Source organism: Bos mutus, chromosome 3 (assembly GCF_027580195.1).
Source record: "Bos mutus isolate GX-2022 chromosome 3, NWIPB_WYAK_1.1, whole genome shotgun sequence".
Taxonomy (NCBI): domain Eukaryota; kingdom Metazoa; phylum Chordata; class Mammalia; order Artiodactyla; family Bovidae; genus Bos; species Bos mutus.
Window position 1 is genome coordinate 48184002 of NC_091619.1, and position 12812 is coordinate 48196813.

The window sequence follows — 12812 nt, forward strand, 5'->3', positions numbered from 1 at the left end:
AAAACCTCTGCCTCACATCTTCCTAAAACTTGAAATTATTGTATATATTGGGAATCTGATTTCAAATTCAGATGAATTTATATCTCATTAATATTTTTCACTTTTTATTTATACTCAGGCTCTGGCTTAAATGCTACCTCCCCTGCTCCGCCAATGTCCCTGATTCCCCCCAACCGGAAGTAATCTCTCTCTCCTCATAAAGTGATCTTATGTACTGTTTTGTTACTCTTTCATCTCTTTCTACTTGCTAACATTATTTTGGAGAAGGCAATGGCAACCCACTCAAGTACTCTTGCCTGGAAAATCCCATGGATGGAGGAGCCTGGTAGGCTGCGGTCCATGGGGTTGCTAAGAGTCAGACACGACTGAACGACTTCACTTTGACTTTTCACTTCTTGCCTGGAGAATCCCAGGGACAGGGGAGCCTGATGGGCTGCCGTCCATGGGGTCGTACAGAGTCGGACACGACTGAAGTGTTAGCAGCAGCAGCAGCAGCAGCATTATTTTACTGTTATTTATATATCTATTGGCTTCCCAGGTGGTTCAGTGGTAAAGAATCTGCCTGCCAAACAGGAGACTCAGGTTCGATTCCTGGATCGGGAAGATCCCCTGGAGAAGGAAATGGCAACCCACTCCAGTATTCTTGCCTGGAAAATTCCACAGACAGAGGAGACTGGCGGGCTATATGGGGTCGCAAAGAGTTGGCTGAGCAACTAAGCCAACACCTCCCTTCCCCAAACTCACTGAGATTTGCTGTTCAGTATACTTTTCTAGGATACTGAGTTTCTCCTTTCAAACTCATCCATTGCAGCTTGATTAATGATGGAGAAGTTTTGTTTTTTTGGAAGCTCCTATGTAGCTGACAAAATACTTTTCGGCAAGGAAGGAATTTTTAAAAGTTGTACTAAGTGCATACACAAGGTAAAAAAGAAAATCTAAAACGAGCCAAAAAGTCAGATCACTCCTCCTGCCCCAGTTCCACTTCCAGGGTCTCCACTATTCCAAGTTTCTTGCAAATCGCTGTACACATTTTTTCTAAGCATATACGAAAATAAATGCTATTGGACCTTACTGCAAGTACTATCTGCTGGTTTTTTTTTTTTTCACCTTGCAGTATACATTAGAGACCTTAGCAGCAAATACAGGATCTTTTTTTTTTTTTTTTTGCACTACATGGAAATCTCATCATTTATTTCAGTCCCCAGTTGGCAGCATTTTTTCCCAGTTATTTCCTCTTACAGATAACGTTGCAATGCACCATCTTGTACACACAGAGAAAAGGAATTTTGTTGAAAATCTGCATTTCTGAAGGAAACCCCTCCTTCATTCTTTTAGCTGGGGGCAGGAAGCACCCTGTGGTATGAAGCAATCACTCAGCAAACCTTCCAGACCTGACGGTATCACCTTGTGATTTCCCAGCGGCTGGGTGGTCAGGAGTGTGCCTGGTTCCCTAGGAGGGAAGACGCCAGCACCGCCAGCTCTGTGGTTGAAAGCGGATGCCCCCTGAGTCCCCTCATGTTTGAAGCCCCAGCCCGGGAGGGGTGAAGCCTCGGCATCGTGTCATTAGGTAGGTGCGCTGGCTTCCGAGGTGTATTAGACTCACCTGGACGCAGCAGTGGTTCTGTTGGTGGTGTGTTTAAAGTTAATTCACTAAATGCTAATGTAGACAATGTCTCTGAGACCAAGAGCAGTCAGTGCCAAGTGTCCTCTCTGAAAACAGCATTTTGTGTGGGTGAGCAGAGTAAGCTTTTATTTTAGTTCATTCTTTTAAAAAAAGAACAACTGTGGCTTGTGTTTAATCCTCTGGAAGTCCTCTGTGTCAGCGAGCCTTTTCTTTTCATGTGGGCATCTCTTGCCAGAAATCAGAGTTTCCTGGCAGAAAAGAGAGGCAATTTGAGTAACCCGGACACAGACAAATACACTTCACTTCAACAAAGCTTTTCAGGTGTCACTGAAGATGTGTGAGAAACCAAATAGAATTCTATAGAAAATGCTCTTTTAAAAAAGTATTCTCCAGTTGATGGCTTTAATGAAGCTCTTGCTTCACATCTCAAACTGGATAAGTTCAGGCCAAGGCTTCACTGAAGAGGGTTTTGTTGACCACAAGGAAAGGGTTGGGGATATGGTCAACATCTCAGACCATACTGTGGGGCTTCCTTTCCAGCTTGGACAATAAGATCAGGGATCAGAGCAAAATGCATATGATTTGATTTGTTTCTCCTCTTTAAAAAAAAAAAATACTTATGGTGTCTGTTATGTGAAAAGTAGATAAAAGGTTTGTTTACAATCTCTCCCTGAAGAGTGGAATTGAACAATTCCAATTTTGGAATTCTTCCTCATTGCTCTTAACTACCTTGGTGAAATTTGGCTGATCTACAGTTATTCAAAGATAAGCATATGTTTGTTGGGAAGGGAGCAGTAAAGTGCTTGCTCATCTGACAAGTCTGAAGTTTCTATAATGGCATTTGGCTTCACAACAGGGGATACTAGGAAAGCATTGCTCTAGCGGAACTTGAGGTGTGGATTCAAGTGAGCGATGAGACTGTGGGGAAAGGGTTGAGTCTGGGGAAAGGGTGGAGGTCCTATGAGTTCTCAGAGGAGATGCAGAATGAGCAGGTCAGACGTAGAGGTCAGTTCTGTTTTAAAAAGTGGTAAAGCATTAACATCCAGGCAAAGTAAACAAAGAGGAAGAGAGCTAATGAAGGTGTGGTGCTGGATAGTGGGGATGGACCAACCTAGGATGTGCTGGTCTCAGGATAACCTGGGCACAGGGCTTTGCACATAGTCTGTGCAGGTTCCAGGACTGAGGGTCAGAGACTTTAATACACAGGGCCCAGGGAAACCAGTCTCCAGGTCTCATGGGCTCCAGTAAGAAATCTGTCAGAGACCAAGGGGTTAGGTCCTAATTGAGAAGGACCCTGATTCTCTAGGCATTCATTCAGGGAAGCTTTCTGTATGCTGGCTTCCTCCCCTTCTCCCCTACAGAGGGTGTCCCATTTCCCATCACCTGTCCAGTCTCCATGAACAGCTTTTACAATCTGAACTAGTTCAGTTCCATAGAGAATCGTTTGTTAAGCATTCATTAGCTTGTAAGATTTTTTTCACTCTGTGAAATTCTTTCAAGCTTTTTGACATTGTCACGTGCCTGGATGATTGGGTTTGAGCAACTGTGACCATCAGCTGTCTGAAGACCTATAATGCCATCCCTGTTGAATGTAGATTCTAACTCAGGGATTATTTTAGTCAATAAGAGGAAATACTGGAAAAGGGTATAGAGTCTCCCCTTCCTGCCTTTGGGGCCTGTAAGTTAAGACCTGTTCTTTCATGCAAGTGACTGCTAGTCAATCTGGATTCTAGTTTCTCTAAACAGATCAATTTCCTAGAGAGGTGGAATAACAGGGTGCCTGGTTTAGGAGTCAGGAAACTGGGGTCCAGCATTGGTTCCACCACTAATTACCCCACGTGCTCTTTGGCAAGCCCTTCAGTATTTCCCCTTAAATAAAGATGAAGGGGTTGAATTAAGATGCACAAAGATTTCAATAATCCTAAAGGAGGGGCTGAACTGATAAGATTAAATTTTTAAAAGTTGGCTGCAAAGATAGATGCTGGGGAAAAGCTATCATTGCTGTTCCTTTTGAAAAGGTTTAGTACCCCTGAACATGAAACAGGAGTGAGTTGTGGTTACCAGTATAGTTCACATTTGCAGGCAGCCTCCATAGAAACTCAGCTTCCAGAATAAGGTCAGAGGTCAGAGTTCTGCTGTGCTCTGTTCTGACCTGGCAATGACACCACTTGCCTCCAGTTTCACATCTACCTCCAATACACTCTCCAACTTAGAAATCAGAGTGATTGTTCTTAAAAACTAAATTCGATTGTGTTACCCTCCTGCTTACAAACCTTCAGGAGCTCCCTATTGCCCTCAGAATAGTCTCATACCATGGCCTTCATGATTTGATCCCTGTTGATCTCAAGCCTATCTCTTATCCCCCACTGACCCACAACCCTCAACCCTGAGTCTTGTAGTTCCAAACCACAAGCAGTTCCCAGAACTGGCCTCCTCTCCCTCTCTCTCCCCCATCTAGAGTGCAGTTTCCAACACACACACACACCTCTCCACCCGTCAGCTTCCCCAGCCTCTGGACTTTCAGAGGGTTTGCCCCTGTCATAGCACTTCCCACACTATATTGCAATTCCTTAAGAGTACTCCACCCTCCTATCCCAAGACAGTGAGCTCCTCAAGACAGACTATGCTTTTTCCGTGCATTCTCAGCATCTGCTGTCTTCATGGAAGGCACTCAGGAAATATTCGGAGAATCAACGGAAGGCTGGGGGAACAATTGACAAACCAAGTGTACTCAGAGAAGAGTAATAAGGATGGCGAGGGTGGTAGAAATGAGGTTGAATGTCAGTTGAAGAAGCTGAAATGGTTTAGCATGGAAAAGAGAGCATCAGAGCTCACCTTCATGCCAGGACTGCCTTGGGCAGTGGGATTTGATTTACTCAAGCCTCCCCAGAGGGCAGGGTTAGATTCTGGTAGGAGCGAGGCAGACATGGTACAATGTAAGCAGCAGCAGTGGAGACTGCTATGACGTGCTACGTTTGGGTACATTTGGTGGAGGAAGGATACCCTGAAGACAAGAGATGGCTTCTTGGTGACTTAAAGAGCCTCCTGGCTCTGAAGGGCCCCAGCACTGTCTCAGGAGTGTAGTTAGAAGGATACTTGTGTTGGGTGAAGCATTCACCCCAATAATATTGAACATAGGCTCTAAGATCTGCAAGCACTGAAAGTTCTAAAAGTCAGTGGTTCTCTCATCTAGGCCAGAAGACCACACACTTTACAAAACTGAACAGACATTCTAATTCCTGACTTCTCTTCCTTAACAGCTTTGGCGTATTTTAACTTATTCCAAATCTACCCGTGATGCCAGGTCCACTTAGTTGTTCCACTGGGGAAGGAAATAGCTGCACAGAGAAGTTATATAACCTGCCCCAGTTTTTGCAGGATACTAAGAGACAGAATCTTAATAGGAAACAGAACTCCCAAGTCCAAAGCATTACAGCAGATGGCTTTTCCAGGTCCCTGATGACTTACCAGGCCAAGTTGGCCTACGAAGTTTCATGTTTCTTACCATTTTGCCTTCATCCTGCATCTTAAGTTCAAGAACACAATCATGGCAGAGTGGCAATGGAGATGGGCTCAAGAACCAGACTGCCTTCGTGACCTCAGAAAAATAACTTCCTCTTTCTGTGACTCAGTTTCCTCATCTATAAAATGGATGTAAAAATAGAATTAACCTTATAGAGTTGTAAGGATAAAATGAGGATACAGAACATGGATATATTAAGTACTTAATAAGCATTACCTAATGTTATTAGTACTGGATGAGGACAGGACTTGGCAATAAAGACAACTGATTTCTCATTTCGGTGCTAAAGGTACAGTGGTCTTAAGCCATTCTCCGCACATGCTCAGAAGGTCCTCAGAAGGTCCTCAGAGCTTCTGCTGAGAGCCTGAGTGGGGTGTAAAGGACCAGAGATGACAACCATTGGCAAAGAAGAACCAGATTGGGGTGGGGTGGGCTGAGCACCTAGCTGGAGCTCATCTGCTGCTGTCTGTGGTCCTGAAACAATTTGTTAATTATCTAGAAAAATGAGAGTATGGTGGGGTTTACACCCACAGCCTCCCTTCCCAACAGTCACCTGCTTATGGACAGTCCACCCACAAAATGGAGTTTGGATAAATTATCGATAACCTTTGAATCATTAGTTTCTTTTTCTCTGAAGACAGGTAATTCATGTCTTCTGATGTGTTCACAGGGATGTTGTCAGTTTACATACCATCCATGTATAAAATACCTCCCCACCTGTTGCCTGTCTGAGGGACACAGTCAGAAAGGGGCAATATGGTGGGAACAAAAATATCTTACACTCTGAACTCCCTCCCTACTGAGTTTCAGTGGGCTTGGAACTCCAACCCCACTGAAGGCACAGCCCAGCTCTCACCTGACAGAGTCCCAGGGACCTCATACAGTTTGTAGTGACAATTCAAGTCTTCCTGAGGCTGGGGTCAGAGCCACACTTTGCTTTGCAGGTGGCCTGCGTCGACCATCACTGCCTCTGCCGGTGCTGATGCTGCCTCCTTTGTGATGCCCACCTGGGATGGGGCAGGCTCTCCCCCACCAAGGTCACAGCTCTTGAGATGCTGCAAAGGGCTCTCTTGCTGTTTCAGCTTATAATCTTCTTTTGCCAAAGACTTGGGATGGATTCCGAGTGGAATCTGGGCCAAGGGACAGTTAAGACACCTCCCACCATCTTGCTCAAAAGTCTTTCTTCTTTCTTTCTCATTAGCCTGGACAGTGCAATCCATTACTGTTCCAGGATAAATCCCAGGCCCCACAAGAGGCCTCCCCAGGAAAAAAATGGGGGGCATGCTGCCCCTGTTCTCTTTTTGGATGTCAGAGTTTAATCTGGCATCTTGTAGCTCAGCTATGTTCTTGATATCCTCATCAAATAACTCCCAGTGAACCTTGAGGTGGACAGAGCTCCTGAAGGGACCCTGCTGACTGGCCTCCCTCTGGGACCCTCAGTCCATAGATATGAAAGTGCTTCAGAATTTCTGCACCAGGGGAATTCTCCAAACCTGATTAAGTGTCATTACAAGGAAAAAAATAGAAATAATTTCTCTTTGTATAGATTCAGAAAGCAGAAAAAAACTCTTAATGTTGATTTTACCCATTCTGGCTGCTAGTAGGGTTAAACTCAAAAAATAGTGGTTAAACTTAGAGAGAAAAACACCTCCCAGAGATTGAGATACTGCAATGTCTCCTTATATGATGGAGGGTCCCCCAACCAATGGCCACATAAATTCCTTTGTGGTGCTACTTAAGACCCTTACCTATTTTTCTGTCCTTGAGGGGAATCAGAAGGAAGATGGTAGCCTGCCTTGGCTGTCTCCCATCACACAGTATAATTCTCTGTGCCTGAGTTCTTATCCACCGGTCACACACATGCTCACATATCCCTACACACGTGCTCAGTTGTATCCAACTCTTTGCAACCTCTTGGACTGTAGCCCACCAGGCAAGAATACTGAGGTGGGTTGCTATTTCCTACTCCACCAAACACACACATTCAGCTCTAAACTGTAGTCACCTGTGTCTGACTTGGCTCTGGGATGTGAAGGGGGAGCTCTGGGTATGCAATACCATAAACATATTTTCCCCAAGAGATGCTTATGCAGCAATTCAGACATTCTCATTGCTCTGCCTTTTAATTAGTTCAGGGAGTTGCAACCTCACAGTGTGGGTGTGCTTGCCAGCTGGGCTTTTTGGGAAGTTATCCGGTCTGCACTCCTTCTGTCTCCTCCCTCGGTGTCAGGAAATTATAGAGCTAGCTCTCTTTGCTTGTCTTGGAAGTGTGTGTGCTGATCTTACCCCACAGAGCCCTGGACACTCCAGGGCCTGTCTGAGCCAAGCGCTCAAAGGCCCCTGGGGACCAGTGTGGTGACACGCAGAGCTCAGGTCTTGCAGCCTGCTGTCCTTGAGCAGGGGCGAGGCAATAGCTTTGGGCTAAAAGGGATGGTTTTCACCCATAATTACTTGGTCCCTTTGGGCCACATACTGCAAAATTGGTGCCCCTGGGGGCCCAGAGGAGGGATTTTATGACTCAAGGGAAAGCTGCTTGACTCCCAGGCAGGGCCCTGTTCTGGAGACTGCCAGATACCTTATTCCCATGAAAGGAGAGGCCCCAGAAGAGCCCTTCCAGCCTTCCTCTGAGCTGCCTCCCCACAGGGGTTCTAGGATGGCTGTGGCTGAAATTAAAACTCTCACTGCTGCTGGCTTTTCAGGGTAAACCTTTCTCCTCTGCAGTCACCCCTTGCTTTGTTTATGCATCCTCCCTCTGGGTGTCCAGATCACACTCTCGGCTCTATTTTAACTTCTCCACTTACCAGGCTTTGGCACACCCTCCTCTTTCCCTGGGCAATGGGGTTTTTCCTGGCTTCTCCCCTAGATGTGTCTTCCATCTCAGTCTGCATGGCCAGTGCCTCTCTGACCTGCTGGTTTGTTCCTATGGGCTGTGGAGGTTTCTACACCACACTTTTCAGCTGAAACCCACCAGGGTGTGATTGTCTTTCTTGATTTATCTCATGCTTTGGCACAGATTGCCCTCTCTGTTTCCTCCTATCTGCACATCTCTTTTTGTGGCTGTTCCCATCCTTCCAGCCTCACTCACCTTTTGGGCAGGGGCTCCCACCTGGACAAAGGGTTGGATCCCTTCCCAACCCAGGGATTGGACAAAGGGTTGGATCCCTTCCCAACCCAGGGATCAAACCCAGGGGCATCTTAAGATATCCTCCTATCTGCTGCAAATAGGGTCACTAATCACTGCCTTGGCATTGACTCTGATGCTGCAGCCTTGCAGGCAGCCACCTGCTCACCACCTAGTCCCACCTGTCATTTGATGGTCACTGAGTGTGACCTCAGCCAATCCCAGCCCTTCAATGTCCCTGTCCCTAGACTAAGGCAGAGCACAAATGAAGGGGCTTGGCACTTAAATATGTTCTTTTATAACCTCTAATTTCAGAAGAGCTGCCTAGCTAAATGTTATATTTATTTTTTCAAAATAGAGTAAATCTAACTTTGTATGATTTTTTTCCATTTTATTTTATAAAGGAGTAATATATTTATATGGTTCAAACCTCAAAAAGTCTGAACTCTTTTTAAATACTTTTTGGCCGTGCCGGGTCTTCATTGCTGCACACAGGCTTTCTCTGGTTGCAGCACGTGGAGACTACTCTCTAGTTGCGGTGTTCGGGCTTCTCTTGTGAAGCAGCGGCTCTAGGGCACACAGGGTTCAGTAGCTGTGATTCTCGGCCTCCGGAGCACGGGCTCATAGCCGTGGTGCACAGGCTTAGTTGCCCTGCAGCTTGTGGAATCATCCCAGGCCAAGGACAGAACCCGTGTCTCCTGCCTTGGCAGGTGGATTCTTTACCACTGGACCACCAGGGAAATCTAAGCCTAAACTCTTACACGGCAAAAATTCTTTCTCACTGCCTTGTTTTCTTCTGTCCAGTCTCCATCCTGTGTGGGTAGGCACTGTGTGGATCTTGCTTAACTTGATATCTCTTGGTAGTCTTGTACCAGATTCAAAATCAGTTGACTGCTTCTAAAACAATGATGTGCCAGCTAGTTAGCAAAGGAGGCACACGGTGGCACATTGGCCATATAGGATCGAAGTACCTGCTCCTCCCCTACCCCTGTGGCTATACATTCTGTACTAAGATCTTTCTCTTTCTCATAGCCTTTGTGGTAGTAGGAATCTTTATCTCAGCCATCTTGGTCTACGTGTCTTTGTTTCAGTGTCTTGAAGCTCAGAGCAGATTCCATTACTTAAGAGCTTAGTGAATTGCCCCCAGTTGATCAGATAAGCACTAGAGAAATTCCCTGGAAATCTCCAACAGAGACTTAGAAAGAGCCAGCACAATCCATTTATCACAGTTAGATTATGGCTGATACCCTCAAAATGGAGGAGACTTGCGGTCATTTAAACAACTTGAAGAGGGCTCAACGGAGGAGAGAGGAGACAGGAGGAAAGTGTGGGCAGGCAGGCATGCTCAGCCTCAGGCTGGGTGTCCCCAGAAGTCAGGGCTTTCTCTGGACAGAGCTCAGTGGCCCAGGCAGCAGGAGTGACCAGCATTCCTATAGTCATAAAGAAAATTCATCTGGGCAGATAAATCTTTGGAGAGTTCTGGCTGCCCACCTCCTGGGCACTCTTGTCTCTGGGTTTCGTTGAAAGGCATCTGGCAGCCTGGTCCTCATCAGCACCGTCTCTGAAACTGCCCGTGGCAGTCACTCTTCTATACACGCACACACTTAGAGCCACCTAATATATTTGTCCCAAATCTTCACTTTTCTAAAGTGCTTTCAATTCACTGACTCAACTGGAGGCATCACCAGCACTGTTTGATGGCCCAGCCGGACACTAGAACCTCCCCTGAGTAAACTTTATGTTTGACCTGCTGCCCTACATATCTCTGGGAATTGCCACCATGTTTAAAGATGCTCACTGGTGATCACAGAGATGGCTCCAGGTACCACAAGATTCAGAATCACAAGAATGGGGAAGTTCACTGTGGTCTCAGTGGGGAGTACTAACCTTCAGCCATAAACATGTAGAAACTGGCATTCTTACGTGGTGTATATGATTTATGCAGTGATACCACACTAAACATTTAATGAACAAGAAAATGTCACTCCCAAGCCACACCCAGTGCCCCGTGGGATATCACACTTTGCACTGGGGACAAATGAAAACAAGGATTGGCCTTGGGTAAACTGGTGGTGGTGGTTTAGTCACTAAGTCGTGTCCGACTCTTTGCGACCCCATGGACTGTAGCCTGCCAGGCTCCTTTGTCCATAGGATTTCCCAGGCAAGAATACTGCAAAAGGTTGCCATTTCCTTTTCCAGGGGATCTTCCCAACCCAGGGATGGAACCCAGGTCTCCTGCACTGCAAGTAGATTCTTTACCAACTGAGCTACCAGGGAAGCCCAACTACCTGGTCTTTAATTAGGAACTGTGGAGGAAACACTTAAAGCCCCTTTCCCTAGAAATATCCTCCAGGATGTCTGTTCTAGCTCATGCCTGCCAGAAAGGTTCTCCAGCCTCTGAGCAGGGATGGCCATCCCAGGGGCTGCTTGGCTGATGGGTGAGGTCCTGCTTAGACAGGAAATCTCACACATGTGTCACAGCTGGGGAGACACCTTCCCCAGAGGTCTGTGGATGGGCCCTAGGGGTCTGAGTCACAGAGGGTGGGATTATAGAGCCAAGACTGGGTCTGTGGATAAGAAGGATCAATGAGAACTGCCGAGGAGGAGTGCCTGTGGGTCATCTGAGTAGAGGGCCAGCGACATCCTTATCTGGGGACCATTATCACATTAAATAAGGAGAAGAGATGGGGCCCTGGAAGTGTGGGTGGGCTGAGAAGGGGAGAGGCCAGGATATCTCTGGACAGGGCACAGCTAGAGCAGTAGTAATGCATTACCTCTTAGGGATGAAGATGTAACTGTTGCACATGGGGTATTCTGGGTGAAGGGCCAGGGCCGGGGTAGGTCAAGCCTGCTGTGGCAAGCAGGGGACAGGTGTCTGTCCAAAGGATGGTCATCAGCCTTTGTGGTCTAGTTGGTGTTCTCAACCCTGCCCTCAGACAGCCTGAGGTAGGTGGTGAACAAGAGGAAAGGAATGTGGAAGTTCACTGGCACTTTCCAGATCAACACAGGAGCCTTGGGTCAGTGATCAGGTGGATGGGTGGTGTGTGGTCCAAGGTATACTGTTCTTGCTGGGTGGAGTCGTGGATGATCGAGGTGGGCAGGGACTGTGTCTGAGCCTGAAGCCCTCTCCTTCCTTCTGACTGAGCACATCTGTTCCTTGTACAGTGATGTCATAGTCACAGCTTGAAATCGGCCATGGTGGGAGTGTCTACACCATGGAAATGCTCTGTATCAGGGTTTTCTTTTCCAGAGAGCCAACTGTTAAACATTTACCAGCACATCACTCAGGGGTGGGGAAGTAAAGTGTACCTGTCGGCACATGAAAAATAATGAGTCTAAAGTGAGGGACCTTGACTGCTGAGGAGTTTGGACTTTATCCTGAGGGCTGATGAGAGTCACTGAGAAGCTGGATAATTCAGTACATTGCTTGAGACGGGAGTATTTGAAGTCTGTTTGCCTAGGTTCAAATCCTCGCTCTACCACTTGCTAGCTGTGTGACCTTAGGTGGGCTACTTAACCTCTCTGAGCCTTAGTTTCTTCATCTGTGAAATGGGAGAAATAATGCCTACTTTACAGTTTATTGTGAGATTTAGACAAGTTTTGCATAAAGAACACTTAGAGCCTGGCGTGCAGTAAACATTCAATAAATGTTAGCTATTATAGATGTGTTTAGATTATTCAATGACAAGATCATATTTGTCTTTGGGGATGAACACTGCAGCCAAGAGAATAGATTGAAGGGGGAAGGACAGAGGCTGGAAGAACAGGAAAGAGCAAGGGATGGTGGGAGCCTCAACTAGGCTGGAGAGAAGAGAGTACACCTGGGGGATCTTGAAGGTGGGGTGGGGAGGGCAGGGAATAAGGTGCAAGAGGGAAGGAGAAGCGAAGGGAAGATCATAGCAAGCAGCCATGAGCAGTGATGGCTTTGAGAGAGAGGTGGGTCTTGAAGGGGTATCTCTGTGGAGAAGAGGGAGCAGGAGCAGGACCTTATGAGTAGAAGAAGCCATGTAAGAGAAGAACAGGGGTTTTCCAGGGAGTGTTGGTGTTTTCAATAAACTATGTCATGGGAGTATTTAAATGTTTGATGGATGCAGCTGGAATGAAAAAGGAAGAAAAAGCAGTAGGCTAGAAAAAAATTAAAATCCCATTAAGTTTTCCTGCATTGCTCCCAGATTATATGCTGCTTTCCCAGAACCTACAGAAGCCACTTGGTGAGGTCCAGGCATCACCCCTGACCTGGCCGGGCAGGCAGCCTTCCAGCCCAGAGCTGCTCCGGGTTGGGTGGGGGTCCTGCAGTGGCCCTGACCAGTGTTGCTGTGGAAATTAGCCAAGCACCAGAGGGTTGAATTCTCCCTCTCTTTCGTAAAGAGGAGAGGGAGACAGAGATCTTTCCTGTTTACACTGTGCTGGGCTTTTGGCGCCTTCCTGTTGTCATAATGGTTCTTTGTTGGTGGCACAGGCCCTCTAGACCACTGGGGCAATATTTTACCCTTGCCACACTTGAAACACTGTCACCAGAGTCTGGCTAACTGTGTCACAGGCTG

At 46.7% G+C, this 12812-nt stretch overlaps 1 protein-coding gene across 1 annotated transcript in view; it reads left to right on the forward strand.

The window, feature by feature from the left end:
- The first annotated feature begins 1544 nt into the window (after positions 1-1544).
- Positions 1545-12812, forward strand: part of BCAR3 (BCAR3 adaptor protein, NSP family member) — a 221552-nt gene continuing 210284 nt past the window's right edge. The window contains exon 1 of the mRNA XM_070367657.1: positions 1545-1567. The gene's annotated coding sequence lies outside the window, so the exon portion shown is untranslated. The remainder of the gene's footprint in view (positions 1568-12812) is intronic.